The sequence below is a fragment of the Theobroma umbraticum genome, unplaced genomic scaffold (assembly GCF_002168275.2).
Source record: "Theobroma umbraticum cultivar Fairchild unplaced genomic scaffold, ASM216827v3 scaffold_30.0, whole genome shotgun sequence".
NCBI lineage: Eukaryota > Viridiplantae > Streptophyta > Magnoliopsida > Malvales > Malvaceae > Theobroma > Theobroma umbraticum.
This window is the reverse complement of record NW_018397254.1, coordinates 13,744,557-13,764,259: the sequence shown is the minus strand read 5'-3', so window position 1 is coordinate 13,764,259 and position 19,703 is coordinate 13,744,557.

Here is a 19,703-nt window from a genome sequence, read left to right as displayed (position 1 = left end):
ATTGTTCATTTAACTTAATCCCATACACATATAGATCCACAAATACAACATCAAACTTAGATCAAAACCTCAAATTGTGGGACTCATCACATATTTCCTCAGACGTGCCTAAGTGTCAATATGTACACTTTTAAAAATTAGGCATACATATCCTATCATCAAAGTCCTTAAAGCCCCACATATGTCATAAATCATTCTTAGTTTACATAAAGAATTGGGAGTGTTACACTTATCATGCTCAATTTTAACCAACTTGAAAGAAAAGTTGTTCAAGTGGTCAAATTATCTTAGACACAAGAAAATCAAAAGGTCAACTCTTCAAACTCAATTTTCCTTGTTTATAGGCAATTATGTAAATCAATCTAATAAACACATATTAGCTTTTTCAGGCATACCTTCAATCATCAAACTCTTGTACTCAAGGTTAGGCTTAAAAGTAATTTTTCCAAAAAAAATGTTATGAACCAATTTCACAAAGCATGAGGAAAAATTGTGCAACACATACACAAGTATTATAAGAAATCATTTTACATAACAAAAAAAAACATTAGTCTAAACAAATACGATTATCCAAGCAATTTTCTCAATCAAAAGAATGACTGACTTTTGGCAAGAAATCATGAACAAATATTCAAGTTCATATAAAAGCACATGCTTATCAATCTTAGACTTCTACTTCCTTCAAGACTATTTAATTTATAACATGTATCATATTAAACCAATTTTTCATAATCAAGATTTATCAATAAGGCTCAAGGGAGAGTAGTCATAGAATTATACATTTAATATTCAAGCAAGAATAGGCAACCAAAATTTTTAACTATGAAAAGCAAATAATTTTATAAACCAAGCTAAATCAATAAAACATTCAATGAATAAGCAATCAAATTGTCATTAAAACAAAGCTTTTAGCATACAAATCACCCATTTCCCTTACGCATGACTAGAGAGCATTCATTCTTCGAGAATTGTTCCTCCTTGCTCTAGCACACTTACAAGATACATTTTTCATTTGATCTTCAGTGTCCAAATTGCTTTGGATCGTTGAAAGTTAGTCTCGTTACACAAAGTTCATTTTAGAACCCATACTTGTCTAAATTTATAAGGTAAACATTTTTTAATTAGACAAGTGTAATAACTATAAAATGTGCGATTGCATTTGGTCATTTTGGAATATGAGGAATTCATGAAAACTTTTTGTTTCTCATTTAACAAATCTTCAAATTTTCTTTTCACATCATAGTTCTCTTTTTCTAAAATATCAATTTTCTTCTAGTAAGCTTCAAAATCATTTTTCAAATTTTCATTTTCTTTTCTAAGTCAATTTTTGTTTTCACCAAAAATTCACTTTCAACATTAAGTATGGAAATGGTTTTCTTGTGCTTCAAAATCATTTTCTCAAACTCAAATGCTAAATCCTCAAAAGCATTATACAATTCATCAAAAGCATATGAATTAACTTCACAAGATGAAGAAATTACCTTTATATCTTCAAGAGCCTTGAGACATAATTCAAATTAATTTGAGGATTCATCTTCACATAATTCCTCATCTATATTTGCCATGTTGCTTGTTGAGCATTGATTCTCACAAGAAATGTCTTCCAATTCATTTTTCTTTTTTGTTTCTTTATATAACTCTTTTACTTTTTCCTAAATTTTTTTTATCTTTTTTGCACATGAACACTCTATTGTATTCTCTGTAATCAAGTGCATAAATGAGAGTGTGCATGGCCTTGGAGTTGAGTTGTACTCTACTCATTTTAGCTTTTGTCCATTTACTTTTTTCTTTGAGAGTTTTCTCATTATTTACCAAATTAGTAATCATAGGGATGAAAGGACTATTGTTAATGACATTCCACATCTCATAATCAATAGCTCTAATGTAGATAGACATTTTAGTGCTTTAATAAAGATAGTTTGATCCATCAAAGAAAGGTGGTTTGTTTATGGATTTTCCTTTAGCAATTACATATTTTTGTAAGGCCATTTGGATCTCCCATAAAGATGTTAAACCTTAAAACAAAGAGGGTTAGGCTCTAATACCACTTGTTGGTCTCAAAAAGAATGCTAGAGGAGGGTGAATCGTATTTTCAGAATAACATGAAAATTCTTTCCAAGTTAAGAGCTAATTGAGGGAATTTGATTATGGAAGTTTAAAACTTGTTGGAGAAGTGATTTCAAAGTTAAGAATAAAAGGAAAATAAGATAAACTAGACAAAACACAATGATTTATAGTGGTTTAGTCCTTTTGACTTACATCCATTACCTTGATCTCCCGATTAAGAACTTTCAAACCAATTCACTAAAATCAGAGGAATTCCCAAGCTTCCACCAAGCTTTTACAATGCCTTTTCACAATCTTAGCCACAACCTTTAATAGTGGTTTTTCCCAACATCAACCAAAACCCAAAACTAACTTTTTTAAGGCTAAGTTAAAACCTACAACAACAGCCAAGCTTACCTTAGCTTGATCTACCCTTTAAAATGTCTCTCACACTTTAAGTAAATAAGAAATAGAGAAAAGATGAAGTATATTTGAACACCCAGTCGATCTAAGATGTACAAAGTTAAGCTTAAACACTTTTTCAAATGATGGGAGTAACATATAAGTGTAATGAGAAGGTTTTTGATCTTTTAAGGTCAAAATCACTTTAGATGGTTTCTTTTTATGATTTTTGACTATTTGAGAGACTTTAAATTTTTGTAAAATCACTTTTGGCCATTGGAGATAAAAACTAGTTGTTTCTAGCCATTATTTTATCCTTTTATGCTTAAATTCAAATGTGTAGACAGTTCTTCATTCATGGCTTAAAGGAAAGCTTTAATTGATTAAATTTTCTTTGACTTGCACACTGTTTCTTTGGGTTAACCAATTAATGGTAGCTTTAACTAATTAATAACTTTCTATTTTCAAGCATCTTCACGCACAGTATTTGGCCAGCTTCCTTTAAACAGATTAATATTCTTTTTAACTTATTGAAACTCCTCTCCATTCATCCTTAATTGATTAAATGGGCTCTAACCAATTAAGAATACTTCAACTTTAAATCTCTTAGTTTTGTGCCTTGAAAGGTCCTTAATATTTTGATTTGGGAACTTTAACTTTAACCTTTAACTAGTTAACTTATTTTCTTTAACCGAATAAAAGGCTTATGTTTTGCATCCAGCACCCGATTAACTGATTAAACCATGTGTTAACCGGTTAAGACCTTTTTATCTGTCTTTAGTGTAGCACCTAGAATTGCTTTAATTGATTAAGGATTTGCATTAATCGGTTATGACTAATCTGTCTTCATTTAAGCTCTTTCTTCTTTGCTCGTTTAACCAATTAACCCATCTTACAATTGAATAAGCGTCTTGACTTGCTTTCAAATATCAAATTATTAATGAATTTAAGCTTTCTCCTACATACTTAAATAATATAAGTAGACACTAATGAATGGGAATGTTTTGTTATCATAAAAAACACATGGAGTCAATGTTCTCTCTCTTATTTTTAATGATGATAAAACACTTTTACATTAAGAGTGCAATGTTTATGTTCAATATGAATGCTTTAAATCTTTATGCATAACAAGTTGCTTCCCCGTAGTTAATGCATCTAGTTTTCTTTAAAGATTTGTAATAAAATATTTATAATATCCACAGTAGCTAAATAAGATATACAATATCCACAATATCTAAGCAAGATATATTGAATATCCATAAAAACTAGCACATAATATTTAACAAAACCATAACTAAGCATCACATACATAAATTAAACATGAAAACCTATCAAACTCTATTAAACTTAGTTTTCCTTTTCTCCTTTTCTGTCACCATTATAAAAGATATTCAAAGCTACCCTTTATTAAGTGCATCTAAATTCTCTTTTAATTTTTAAATTAGACTTTAATGAATGGGAATCATAAGCACTCATACAACTAAGTCATACAAACTTATAGATATAGTTCAATAACTTCAAGAGTCCAGTTTGTAACTATGTAAGAACAAAATATATGAAAGTTAAATCATTTCAAGAACTTGTCAAAGATCACTCAAATAATGGTCAATCAAATTTGATCACTTTGTCATAATCAAAACTATAATAATTTTAAAGCTAAAAGTAATGTTTTGAATCCATGGATAGAGTTTTTATGGGTTTTCAAGGATAAAGATAGATTTAAATGGATGGAAAATCCATTTTGAAAAGTAGAATCAAGTTTAAAGCTTGAAAATCAATTCTAATTGGTTCAAAAAGATTCCTAGGGTTTAAAGATGATTTTGAAATTGAAAGTGAAGGCACTATTTATAGTGAAAAAAATTGGGGATTTTTAATGGGCATTATGAATCTTGAAAAACCAAGAAGGATGAACTTGTGAGAATAGATCAATTTAAAAGTGATTCAATGAATTTTGAAACCAAGAGTTGGTACTTTGAACTTAAAACTAACCTTCAAGATCAACTTGTGAAGAACTAAAATCAATCTTGGATGCGTTTTAAGACAATCTAGCACATGTGGGATTGACTTTTTAACGGGCTACTCAATACTAAACCCATAGCTTGTCTAAAACGATTTTCAAAACCCTTTTTACTGTTTTAGGATAGACAATGGGTTCAATACTCATTTTTAAAATAGTAACTTATGTCCATAGGTGATTTTTAGCTTGAAGATCGACATTCACTCATTACAAACTTGATTCGTTTAACCTAAAAAGTTTATTAGAGCTCTCTTTTCAAGTGAAGATTGACATTTAACTTGTAAAAGTCAATACTTGCACTTCTAGAGCCAAACGTATTGCAATTTTGGTTTTGAAAAACATGTGCAATGGTTTAAGAATCTATTTTCAAAAGTGTTTGAAAAATCAATGCTTATTTTTAAAGACATAAAAGCATGTTCTTGAACTTGTGTAAGTAAATTTTTGATATCATGAGGAATGATAGGAATTTGGGAGGCTTAACATTTGATGACTTATGAGTGTGTAATATGTATGCATGTATGATATGACCAATGCACCACTCAACATAATTCAACATAGCAACATACATATATATACATATATTCAAGCTATCATTCAATTAAAGAATTTCACAAAACAACATCAATTAACAAATAATAGAATCAAGCAGAGCATATAAATTAAATAAATAAGTTTGTAAATCACTAAAAGGAAGTTCATAATTCCTAGTTCTCCATTAATCTTGTACAAAGGTTGCTTATCTAAAGGCTTGATAAAAATATTAGCTAGTTGGTCTTGAGTATTAATATATTCAAGGACTACTTTTTTTTCACATGATCTCTAATGAAATGAAGTCTAATTTCAATATGCTTAGTCCTAGAGTAATGAATGCAAGTTTTGATGAGGTTATTGGCACTATTATTATCACACTTGATGGGGATCTTCTTCATTGTAATTCCATAGTCTTTTAATTGTTGTTTCATCCAAAGAATTTGAGCACAACACTACAACTACCAACTACTACATATTCGGCTTCGATTGTAGATTGTGCTACACTATTTGCTTTTTAGAGAACCATGATATCAACATTTTACCTAAGAATTAAAAAGTATTGGATGTGCTCTTCCTATCAATTTTACATCCTTTAAAATCAGCATTCGAATAAGAATGAAGGTCAAATGAAGAACTTTTTGAATACTAAATTCCTAAGTTAGGTCTGTCCTTAAGATGTCTAAATATTCTCTTAACTGCACCTAGATGGGATTCGTTAAGGGACGATTGAAACCTAGCTCATAGCCCTACACTAAAGCTTATATCTGCTTTACTTGTAGTAAGATAAAACAAAGAACCAATTATAGATCTATAGAGTTTAAAGTCAACAGGTTTACCTTTTCATCATTATCATGCTTTGTAGATGTGCTCATTAAGGTAGAATATCATCTAGTTGCCTCCATTTCAAATTTCTTAAGCAGATCTCTTGTATTCTTAGCTTGATTGATGAAAGTTCCATCTTCTCCTTCTTCTATTAGAAACCCTAAGAGGTAGTTCAACTCACTGACCAAGCTCATTCCAAATTCACCTTGCATCACTTTAGCAAACTCTTGACAAAGATATTCATTAGTAGCCCCAAATATTATATCATCGGTATACACTTGTACTACCAAGATATCTTTGTCTCTACTTTTAATGAAAGTTTTTATCAACCTTACATCTTTTAAAGCCTTTGTTTATCAATAATTTAGATAGAGTTTCATACCAAGCTCTAAAAGCTTACTTTAAACCATACAAAGCCTTTTTAAGTTTAAATACATGATTAGGAAAGGTTGGGCTTTCAAAATTGAGAAGTTGTTCAACATAAACCTCTTCATTAATAGTTCTATTTAAGAAAGAAGTTTTCAAATCCATTTGAAAGAGTTTGAAGTCCATATAACATGAAAAGGCCAATAACATCCTAATGGCTTTTAACATAGCTATAGATGCATAAGTCTCATCATAATCTATACCTTCATCTTGACTATACCTCTTAACTATAAACCTAGGTTTGTTTCAAGTTATATTCTCATGTTTATCCATTTTATTTCTAAAATCCCACATAGTGCCTACAATGGGATAATCTTGTGGTCTAGGTACTAAGTTCCATTCTTCACTTTTTTCAAATTGGTTCAACTTTTCTTTCATTGCTAAAATCCAATGATCATTCAATGCACCATCAATATTTTTGGGCTCGAATTGAGAAATGAAAGGAACATACTCACAAACATTTTTGGCTTTAGCTCTAGTTCTTACTCATTGACTAAGATCACCACTAATTTTACTTTCATCTACATATTTCCTTTCTCTTGGGTGACTAGGCTTATTTTCTTCAATGATTTGTTCAATTTGTTGCTCTTCTTCATGTGATGCCTTATCATTTTCTTTCGATCAATCTTTGTTGATATCAAGCTCTTTAATTTCTTCTTAAAGGATACCTACATCATTATTAAAGGCTTCTTTTTTAGGAAGGGGGTTAAAATCATCAAATAACACATGAATGGACTTTTCAACTACTAATATTCTTTTATTGAACACTTGATATGCTTTAGAGGTTAAAGAATGTCTTAGAAAGATCCCTTCATCATTTTTGGCATCAAATTTTCTTCGATTATCCTTCCTATTGTTTAACACGTAACATTTATAACCAAAAGGATGAAAATAAGCAATGTTGGGTTTTTTGCCTTTGTAGGTTCGTAGGATGTTTTCCTAAATGTTGGTCTAACAATTACCCTATTTATAATAACATGAGGTATTAATAGCTTCGGCCCAAAAATACCTAGGCAAGCTATTTTCACTTAGCCCTTTTCCTTTAAGGTTTCATTTTTTTCTCTTCACTACACCATTTTGTTGTGGAGTTCTAAGGGCTAAAAAGTTATGACCGTATCCATTTTTATCACAAAGTTTTTCAAAACCTAAGTTTTCAAACTCCTCACCATGGTCATTTCTAACATTTGTAATTGCATACCATTTTTCATTTTCAACTCTTTTGCAAAATGATGTAAAGACTTTTAAAGCTTCGTTTTTATAAGCATGGAAATAAACTCAAAAAAACCTAGTCATCAATAATTTTTTTTTTGAAGATTAGATATATTCATAACCAGGGTAAACCCTGAATGAAAACAAAAAGAGGTCTGACTTTTGAGTAATAGCCAAACCTCATGGAATTTCACTAACTTACAAAATAATGTCAAATCAATCAAGTGAAGCACAAAACTCAATCTATTCATAATCTCTATACAATAAGCCACGAAGGTAGAGGAGGAATTACAACAAGAATTAGAGGTAGGAGAAGTTTCAGTTTCCTTTCAACTCCTAGCAATGAACAGAACAAGTGACAACCAAAAATATCTCAATCAAAGACCAAAAACACTAGCAACCTTTTGGATTTGTCATTAAAGGGCTCTAGTAGGCAACGAAGAACTCAAGAACCCATTTGATTATTGACAACCCAAAAAAGGAAGAATATCACAAGTTGGTGGAGGTAAAATGACCTTAATAATCTCCTTGTGCCTAGATCAAGAGATCAAGAGAACATGTGGACTGCAATAAACCAAAAAATGCAAAGAGCTAAAGGTGGACTTGGAGAAGATCATTAGTTCTCTTAATTTTGGTTTTGGCAAGGTTGTTGATAGCTTCATTGTCAAACCTAGGAATATGTTGGATTTGCTAGTCTAGGACTCTGCCTCTGAGAGCACAAATTTGAAGAATAAGTTGCCTTAACCTCCATAGGGCCTTCAAAGGCTTGGAAATCCATGAAATCGCATTCTTGGAGTCATATTCGATGATGATTCCATTACAGTTAGCCTAGGACGATGATACAAAAAGGACCATAGCCTCTCATATTGCTAGGACTTTTGCTAGATTAGCATCCCCCCACTTAGCTTTCTTGGAAAAGACTAATTTGGTGAACTCATTATCATCCTTTAAGATCCTTCTTATTCTAAGATGGTCAAGACAACCCTTAACAGTGTTGTTGGTATTAAATTTGAACCATCTTTTGGAAGGACACTCCCGCTTGATTAACAGTTTGAAAGGACACTTAGAACTCATAGCTACCGCAGTCAAGGGAGTGTTAATAATTTCAATGATGGATGGATTATCGTTCAGCCATTTCAATCTAACCCACTAAGCTAACCTCATTTTAATGAGATCCATAACCCTCATTAGGTCTCAAAGTTTCCCTTTGAAAACCATCTCATTTTGAAAAAGCCAAATAGACTAAACACTTGTGAAAAATGACCTTCTTCACACTTTTCTATTTGCCATTGCCACTTGGAAATGGTTCCATGCCATGAAAAATGAAGTTGGCTCCCTAGGCACACAAGAAAGAATTTCCCACTCCTTAAACCATAAAAACACAAATTCTCTAAGATTCATGACAAGTAAAGAATAGATGGCTGACCGTTTCGAAATCCTTGTTGCAAAGTAACACAAGTGACCGCCACACTATTCATAAGATTCCTCTTAACAAATTCACTTTTGACTGTAATCCTGTCTTAATGACTTGCCAAGCAAAGATCTCAACTTTTGAGAGGGCCAAACCAGTCCATACATGGTTCCATAGACATTGTTATCCCCACCATTATTAACCATAAATCTAGAAAACAAGTTAAAGGAATAGTGACCGTTCAATGTGAACTTTCAAATCAGCTTCTCCTTTGCATTTAAATCAAGATAAATATTCTTAAAGTAGTCCATAAATTGCTCCCAAGACTCAACCTCCCAATCAAAAACTTTTCTTCTAAGTTCAACATTACTAAACCATAAGCCTTTCCACCTAAGCTTGTAGTCCTAGTTGAACCAAAAAGATCAATGTGAATGCGTTGTAAAGCTCTAATGGTAGTCACATCCTTCTTAGATTTGAAAGAACTTTTCTTGTGTTTTCCTTTTGCACAAGCATAAAAAAGTTTGTCATTTTCAAAGTTTAGCTCAAGGAGTCTTATCACAAGATCTAAGGATGACAATTTAGAAATGGTGTTCATGTTAGCATGCCTAAGTTTCCTATGCCATAACCAACAATTTTTGTTCTTTTTAGCAATGAAACAATACATTATTTGATGCCAATTCATCTAACCAAACAACATATGTGTTAACTTGTCTATGACCAACAAAAAGAATTTTATTTGTTTTAATATCTATAACATGACAAAATAAAGCCTCAAAAATAACTTTAATGCCTCTATCACAAAGTTGACTAATGCTCAACAAGTTATGCTTGAGACCATTCCAAATTAAAACATTTTTAATTTTAGAAGAAGAGTTTTTACCAATTGTACTAATACCTTCAATGTGACTTTTTGAGTCATCTTCAAATGTCACATTTCCTTTTTTCTTGGTTTCAAATCCTTGAATGACTCTTTGCTTCCAGTCATATGTGTCTAAAGCATCTATTATCAAGATACCACTTTCCTTTTCCTTGTACTTTTGACTTCAGGCATGTATGTTCCTCTTGCAAAGAGAAAATCATTTAAAGATATGTTGGAGTTACAAAGAGCTTTCTTTAACAAAGGATATTTTGAAGTTTTCTTTAACATGATACCTTACCATGTGGAGGTTTGGTTCATTTTGGAACCCATGCATTCTTGACAACTTTGTTTTTTTGTGAAATAATTCTCAAGGGATAAGATAAAGTAGAATGTCTTACCTTAAAGTAATAAATTCATCTAGAAAAACCATCATATTTCTCTCTATCCTTAACAAAGAAATTTTTAAGATGGTTTTCCTTTTGAGTACAATCATAGCTTAATCCTTTGTTGTTAAAGAAAGCTCTTTGTAACTCCAACATATCTTTAAATTATTGTTGACTCTTTTGAGATTTATAAAAGGTATCATGCAAGTTTTCATCTTTATTTTTCAGCTCATCCTTCTCACGTTGCAAATTTTGTACAATGCTTTCTAACTCAATCTGAGCCTTGAATAAGGTTTCATTTTTTATCTTAAGCTTTAATATGATGCTTTTGTATTTCAAGGTATTTTCTTCAAATTCAAATACTACTTCATCATATGCATCTTGTAACTCATCAAATGAATAGGCATTTTCATCAAGAATACATAAGCTAAAATTATAAGAAGTGGAACATACTTTATAGTCATCAAGTGTCATAAGGCAAAGATTTACAATCTCGCCATTTTTCTCATCTTGGGAGTCATCATTATCACTAAAGTGACCACCATTGCTTTTTTCTTAAGACTTCTTGAAGTGCGCTTGTTGTTCGAACACTCATATTTGGTGTGTCCTAGTTTCTTACAATCATAACATATCAAATGGTCTTTGGTATGCTCTCTCTTTGGCACATCCTTTATTGTACGTTCTTACCTTTATAGTTTCTTTTTATAACCTTTTTAAATCTCTTGGCTAGCATAGCCATATCCTTATCTTCCTTTGTTTACTCTTTGTACATCTCTCTTTCTCTACAACTATGGACTTAAATGTTATTCCCTTTTGCTATCTTTTTTCTTGGCTTCATAAGTGAGTAGAGATCCTACAAGTTCTTCTAATTTAAAATTGTTAAGGTTTTTAGCTTCTTCTATAATCGTTACTTTGGGTCTTTATGATTTAGGTAGGCTACAAAGTAATTTCTTAACAAATTAAGCATTAAGGAAGTCTTTCCCTAAGGCTTTCAAACCTATAACAACATTTGTGAATCTCTCGAATATTTGATTAATAGACTCACCTTCCTTCATTCTAAATAACTCATAGTCAAGTGTAAGTAGCTCTGTTTTGGATTCCTTGACTTAGTTAGTTCCCTCATAGGTAGTCTTTATGGTATCCAAATTTATTTTGCACTCTCACATGTAGACACCTTATTGAATTCACTAGCACTTAGGGAATAAAAAATAGTGTTGTAGGCTTTGCAATTGATTTGTATTAATTTCTTCTCTTTCTCATTCCACTCTCTTTTAGTTTTAATAACTATCTTACCATCTACTTCTTTGTAAGAAAGATGTGTATCATCTAAAATCACATTCCAAACTTCTAAATCCATAAATTGAATAAATATTTTCATTATCTTTTTTCAAGTAAGGATAATTTGTACCTACAAAGAAATAAAGCTTTTGGATAGATTGTCTTTAACAACAACGGTTGTGGTGACCTCCATTTTGATGATTTGAGCTTTATTTTTGGATCACTCAAGGTTGTTAGACTTGTAAAATTGAGTCATAGCTTTGATACCAATTGTTAGTGCAATAAACTTAAAATGAATAAGACTAAGAGGGGGTGAGTTAGGTTTTTGTGAAATATTCCTTGCAAACTTAGTTAAAATTTTGTTTTTCTTTGAAAGCAATGTTTATAAACTAAGTTCAGAAAATTGTAAATCAAGATATAAGAATTTTTATAGAGATTTGGCTTTTTTACTTACATCTTTTCCCTTAGCTAGCTAAGGACTTTTGAATCCATTATGAAAATTACATTTTAAGGCTCAAGCATAACATTTACAATACCTTTTTATGGGTTTAAGCACAACCCACACAATTCCTTTTCGAATGAGTAAGTACAACCTTTACAATGTCTTTTCAAAAAATCAATCATAACCTTTACAAATAACTTTTCAAGGCTAAGTTAGAATCTTTCAAAAGTTGTACAAAGAGTGGATAGTAATAAATGCCTCTTAAGACCTAGTAAGCTAAGAGTTTAAGTTTAAAAGAGAATAGGTACAATAAATATTAAAATATCATTTCAAGATAATCAATGAATATCTTTGAAGGAAACTTTAAATGAGATATAAGGATAGAGTAAATGAAGATGTAGCTTTTCTTAAATGTTTAAGTGATTTTCAAAGTCTTTTCTTACTTCAAAATGAATAGGAAGCCTTCTTTTATACCCTAATAAGAAATTAGAGCCGTTAGAGATGAGTTGGGGCTGAAAATAGCCGTTGGGAGCATTAAATGCACACCTACCATGTCTCAAGCATTGAGTATGGAAAAAGGAAATACGATCCTAATTTGAATTTTTCCTCGAAATTGTGCTTGAGGATTGAGTTTTTAAAAGGTAAGTTAATCATCTGTTCGAGACTTACATCATTTCATCTCTTCTTCTTCTAGGATCGAGTTTGGTTCATTCAATGTTGATCCTTCTAACTTTCTTTTCATTTTTCTTACTTTCTACCTTAGGATCAAGTTTCAAGGTGCATTGTCGATCTTGCACCTGTTACTCCCAAAGATATGTGCTAGAGGGGCGTGAATAGAACTTTTTGAATATCACTAAACTTGACTTCTAATTAGGGGCTAGTTAAAAGCCAATGATGAGAAGTTATATGCTAGATGAATAAATGAATTAAAGAAAAATGAAATGCAAAATAAAATAGGGTAGACAATGCACAAAGATTTATAGCGGTTTGGTTTCTTTGACCTGCATCTACTATCTTGTTCTTCTAATCAAGGGTTTTCAAACAAAATCACTATAATTAGTAGAATTCCTAAGCTTCCACCAAGCTTTTGCAATAGTTTTTCACAGGCTCAGCTAGACCCTTTCACAATGGTTTTTCACAAGATCAACCAAAACTCAAAATGGTTTTTCAAAGGCTCAACCACAACCTTTAACAATGGTTTTTCACAAGATCAACCAAAATCCAAAATCTAACTTTTCTTAAGCTAAGTTAGAACCTATAACAATAACCAAGCTCACCTAAACTTTATCAATCCCCTTAGAGTGACTCGCACACTCTAAGTAATCAAGGAGAATAGATATAAAAGGTACCTATGATCACTAACCTGATCTGAATGGTACAAGATGAAGTGCCAAACTTTATTACAAAGATTGGAGTAAAAAGCAAGAAGAGTTGAGAGAGTTGTTATTTTTTAGCTCTTTTTGATATTGGAAGCATCTAATCTTGTTCTTAGCCATTGAGGATGTCTTTTATACTTAAAAAATCAACTCTGATGATATTTGATAGCTTCAGACTGTTAAAACCAGTTGGGAGATAGTTATAACCATTATTCTGTCATCTAGCATTCAAATTCAAACTTTTAGACAAAGTGCTTTTAGTTGACTAACATGCTTCTTAGTCGATTAAGTTGTCTCTGTCTTGTAATTGAAGTTTCTGGCAGTGAGCTCTTAGTTGACTAACCATGCTTCTTAGTCAACTAAGTCTTCTCTGTCTCTGAAGCAGTCAACTTTACTTTTGAATTTTAGCTGACTAACTCCGTTGATTATTTGACAAAGAGGCTTTTGTTTTGTAGCTCATTTATAGCTCCTTATTCTTATAGATCTTGATATTTTCTTTTTAGTGATTAATTTATTATTGATATACATTTTCATCCTGCACACTCAAGTAGTATGGTTAGACATAAATGAGTGAAAATATTTTATTATCATCAAAAACTAATGGTGCTAGTAGAACCTGAGGCTTCTTTTCTTCCTTCTATCTTTTGTCCATGTAGGATCGAGTTTCCAAGATGTAAAGCTGATCCTAGATCAGTAACGTGTTTGCTCTTTGTTTCCTTTAGCTGGAAACTTAATGTTTTTTGAAAGCCTTTTTGTTTTTTTCTAAGTGTAAAAGACTTGTCAAACACGTTTCAAGACCTTAGAGGATCAAAACAATGAATTAAATCATTTCAAATGCTTGTGATCACATTTAAATCAACGTAATTTTGCCAAATACATGTTTAGTTTTAACTTTTCCTTCCTTCTCTCTCATAATTTTGCCATCTTTCTCTTTTCATAGCTTATTTTCTTTCAGTTGTAGCTTGCCTTTTACCCTAATTACAATAACCCAAATTCCTACTACACTTTAAAATGAATATGGTTTTTTATCCCAAACATTTACCACTCATTAATAGAAAATCTTAAGTCAAAAAAACGTTCAGTTCAGATTATACATTAGAAGCAAATCCTCACTATCAAGAAATTTGAAAATTAAATTTTGTCTTTACAAACAATTGAAAATCCACCGATCTGTAAAATTCAAATGTTATTTGTAGTATTCTGCATACTTAGTGGCATCAAACCAATCAACTTCCTTTGGTAAATTTGTGGCTTACAGGATTTGATTGTTAGAGGTTTTATTTTATTTGGAGAAGAAAGGGATCAAACCAATGCTATTTGTTGTATTCTACATACTGACACGATTGTTAAATTTGCAGCTAGTTTAAATGATGAATAAAACGTGTTTGTCATGGTGAGGGAGATAGATAGAAGGGAACTAAATGAAAATAAGCTGTGAAGAGAGAGGAGAAAAATGCGAGAGAGAGAGAAGGAAAAAAATTAAAATTAAATATATATTAATCTAATAAAAATAAATATATAACAATTTATAAGAGTTGAAACACATAGCCAGATAGGGAATAGGGGCAAGAGATTTGGATGTCCTAATATCATATACATCGTCAACTCGTCTCCTATCTCAAGTGAAAGGTTGGCTCTGAAAAGTGGTTCTCTGATATGTTTTTTCGCTAGCTATAAAATTGTAGTTTCATCAATGGGGTGTTCCATGCCACCAAGGCCAAACCCACAATCAGTTATTGAACATTTTTCTTCTCTCGTTTAGTTAACAATACAGGTAGCTCCTTGGCCTGTCATGAATGTCAAAGAGATTCCAATAATATCAGCTACAAAAATGGAAACTAGGTAGTGGTCCATTATGAGGATGAAGCTGCTCTCAGCTTATTAGTTGCAATAAGAAATGGCCTTAATTGACACTTTTTCGCTTCGGAAACTTTTGCACCATTTGAAAGCCCCCACCCTAGCTTTTTAGATTTCTACATTCTAGTTTGATTAGTAGAACAACGTTAGGTGTCCACCTTTACGCACCTAAGATAATGGTCCCCTTCTTATGACAAACACCCACCCCCTACGTGAAGTTATTAAGCTACTTTATGTTAGATGATCATACCGCCCCACTGATGTTACTGTTCACTCATCACTCGAGGAATATTCCAATCAAAGGCCTAATTGTCCTTATAAAATATTATTAACCTGATAATCATAACAATTTAATTAAATTAAGAGATTATATATTGACATCCCAGAATGTAGCCACATGCTTTGGACAGACTGTGACCCCACAGCCCAAGGACGAGACTAAATGCTAATTTGTTCGCCGCTAGAAGCGGAAAGATGACCAAACGTGTTGTTGTATGATGTCTGTGATCAGAACGGGCAAAGCCAAAATTTTGGACCTTGCTCTTTTCCACACTTTTATTTAATACTAAGTTTCTGTCTTTCTGTTTGGTACATTGAATAAGTTCAGGAAAAAAGAAAATGAAAACTTTATCCTTTTAATCTTTAATCTTTTTAATAAGAAGGAACAAGTTTAAGTTTTTTTTCTTTTGTTTTGAAAATCAAAGGCAAGATTGTAGATTTAATACCTACGAATTAAGTATCAAATCAAAGGCAAAGAGATTTATTCAAAGTCTTTAACACAAAAAATGATTCTGATGATTCAACAAGATAAACCTTGTCAAATTAATAACTAAATAACAAATTGATAGTCCAGCAAGGCAGAACCTCGCTAATACCACTCCTAGGCAGTCGATAAGACACAATCAGATCACCTATAACTTGCAGTAGAGTTGATGAAACGCTGCCCGCTGCAGGCACTTTCTTGTTCAAGCTACAAATCTGAGAGATCCCTTAAACCATTTTCTCTGGCGCCGAACTGAGAACCTGTATACAAATTCCATGATAAGCTGCAATTAAAATAATGGCTCGATCCCAAGAAGCAGGACTACTTGAACCTGCAAAACTCAATAATGTTGATAAGATGACAGATTTTCCTATAAGTAAATTTAAGAGTTCGAGATAGGGAGCAATTATAGGAAATGAAACATAATTTCGAGCCATGAACTTTGATCGTTCAATCGCCTGGATGTGCGGATGGTCACGTGTGACCTGACTGTAGCACTCACCCACACACACAACATTTAAGTGCACAAACAAGCTTTTATGCATGCATTTTCATAAAGCTAAAAATAGAAAGCACAAGGTAATAGCTTTTCAAAGACTTGGAAAAAGGTACAGATTATATCCTCCCATGCCGTACTAAAATCTGGAATGAATTGAAAAAAAAAAAAATGTTTTAAGTCTAATGGTTTCTAAAGAAACAGTAGAATTTTCTAAATGGAAATTGAAAAATATAGGAGATCAAGGCCATAAAAAGAGCTTCAGAGGAGGAGATTAAAACAAAGTAGAAGTATGTTGATTTGCTTAAAACCTCATTTTGCTTGAAGCCAGCCGTATCCAACTTCAGGCATGACCACTTTTCTTTCTTAATTATCTTGAATGTCGTCTACAAAGTACAAAGCTTTGACAAATCTGAGTTAATATGTGCTTTGGAAGAAAAACATGGTAGAACTTGTATAGCAAAGAAAGAAAGAGAGACTGCAAAAATCAAGCGCACAATCAAGCACCATGAGGATAGTTGCAAAAGACATGAACCCTAAAAGAAAAAGGTAAAACAAATTTCAAATCCATATCAAAGAACAAGTTTAAGTTTTTATTACACTTACACGTATCTATCTGTCTATATATAATTAAAGAATCAAATATATTCCACCATTTAGATATTGGAAGGGGTTTCCTCAAAGGAAAGTTTCATGATATAATAAAAGAATAAAAAATAGATATAAAGTTAATTAACGATTGGTGAGAATATTTCCAAAAGCCTATATACACTCTATTAGTTGACACAACCATGCCGAATCTTTCTCATTCTTTAATGGTTTGGCACTCTAATACAACATGCATCGATCAAACATCAACTCAACAAAACTATACTTTCTCTAGGACACGTGCGTGCAAATGATTGCGCATTCCATGTCACCTGATCCGGGAAAACTATACTTATAATCATGAAAACGAATAGGAATAGGACCCAACTAATTAATAATAATTGTTTAGCGGAAATCAATTGCCTGCATTATACTTGAGATATTTGATATAATCATAGTGTAATAAGACCAGTGGAAGATAGATCCCACCACGGGGAATCTGAAAAACCTACTTTAGGAATTTTTATGGACAACATTCTGATTTCTTCCACGGTTGGAAATGCAATCTATGTTATGCATTAAACATTCCAAGTTCCCAATATCTCATACTTTGTTATTACCGGATAATGCTAGCTACATCGAAATTAAAGTTTTGGAAGAATAGTGAAAGGCTTCTTAAGATAAATAGAATGGTTTGCAAAACATTTCCGTACCACCTATTTACAACTAGTTAACCACCAATCAAATCAACCAACTAATTAACCAAATACTAAAAGTTAAGGCTCTGTTTATAGCAAGGTGAAGAATTGGCAACGTTATGAACTCTATAGATCAGCTGGTCCAGACCGTGTCCTAATAAAACGAAATTACTGTTTTCCCTTCCATATGCTAACTAGCTACAACTACAAGCCAAGTTTTGATAGGTCTGGCGCAGCCCGTTAACCAACAAAATTCAAGAAAAAAGTGTACAAGGTTAACCACCATCGCGTGGCTGTTACTTGACAAATACAATTACGTGCTTGGAAAAAAACTAATTGGCAGCCTTACTGCGGCACCAACGATTTCTTGTCTTAAAGGGCCAGAGCCTAAAGGGCCAGAGCCTAAAGGGCAGGCTTTTCCCTTTTTTTCAAAAAGAAAAAATTAGCTTTTTGCATTCATTAAAATGAAGGGAAAGATATTTGAGAAAATTGTGAGAAAACGGCCTCGGCATAAAGTGATTTTAAAAATAACGAGTCATATAAAGTTATTTGTTTTTAGCCAATAAGAAGCATGAGTAGACCAAAACATCCTTAAAAATATCATGAAAAATTAACCTCCCAATATCCCCCTCCCGCTAGAGAGAAAATAGAAATAAATTCTCAGCTGTTTAAGGTCGCTTATCTTTCTCTCTCAATTCTCTGAACTGTATCAACTGTGTTAACTCTCTGTTAAACACCATTGTCATTAGCTCGCTTAACTCTTTGAACTGTATGAGCTCTGTCAACTCTCTATTGAGCACCATCGTCATCATGCTGTGGTCTATCTCTCGGCATCTGGCCATATTGTCATCGATAAACAGACCCTATAGCAGAGATGACATCAAGATATGTTATTGGGTTTATTACTACAACAGATAAATTTTTGAAACTTGTTGTGTAAATTAGAACATGATTACAAACACTGCCCAGAGTTGTTACATGCCATGCATCTATAAAGCAGATGGAGTGTAAAAAAATACTAAAATAATATGTGCTAGCACAGGGCATGTAACACGTAGTGAACATGGCGTGTAACAATTTTTTAACTTGCATGTAACATTTTTGAACTAGGCGTGTAACACTTTTTGAACTTGCGTGTAACATTTTTGAATAAGGCATGTAACATTTTCTAAACTTGCGTATAACATTTTTGAACATGGCCTGTAACACTTTTTGAACTTGCGTGTAACATTTTTGAGCATGGCGTGTAACAACATGACAGACAAGTTATAGAACACGGCATGTAATGTGTAAAATGATTGACAAATTTGATGTTTTCAAAATTATCGTGGGGTTCCAATTGTATGACTTGTAATAAGACATGGTGGTCAGTGGGTGGATGGCATTTACAAGGGTGCTGACTCACAAATGCGGAGGGTTAGGAGTGATTTGTCGTTTAAGGGCTTGAAGAAGCTGGTTGAAGAAGTTGTTGGGGTAAACTCAGAAATAAACGAGATTGAGTTACATACCTTGATTAGTACACCCGGAGAGCTATCACGCCCAATTATCAAAGACGATGAGGATGTTGCATTAATTCTGCTAGAACAGAGAAATGTTCCGACTGTGTATGTCAGCATTAAGGGACGCCAAAGAAATGTTATGTCACATCAAGAAACTAAACAACATGGTAATCAGCTCAATCAAAATGAGATTTACAATGCTACACATATACGACAGCATTCGGTCCATAACCCACAACAATAGCAATTGACGTATGCAGGAATTTGTGCAGCTTGGTAGACAGATGACATTCACAAAACAGTTGGCTGCACAATTCCGATAAGGATGTGCATCGAACCAATTACTTGCTTCTATCCAACCAATGCAATGATCGGGTGAAACTGTAGAGGGTGTAATGGCATTTTCAAATAAAAATATCACACTTGAGGACAACACTGCAACGTTAGAGGGTGACACTGCGACACTCAAGGATAATACTACATCTGATGAGAGAAATAAGGATTTGTTCCCCACTGGTGAAGATAGATTTGATGACAATTCAAATTATGGGCCTGATGACAGTTCAGACGATGACTGGCTTTATGATAGTGACATTCCAA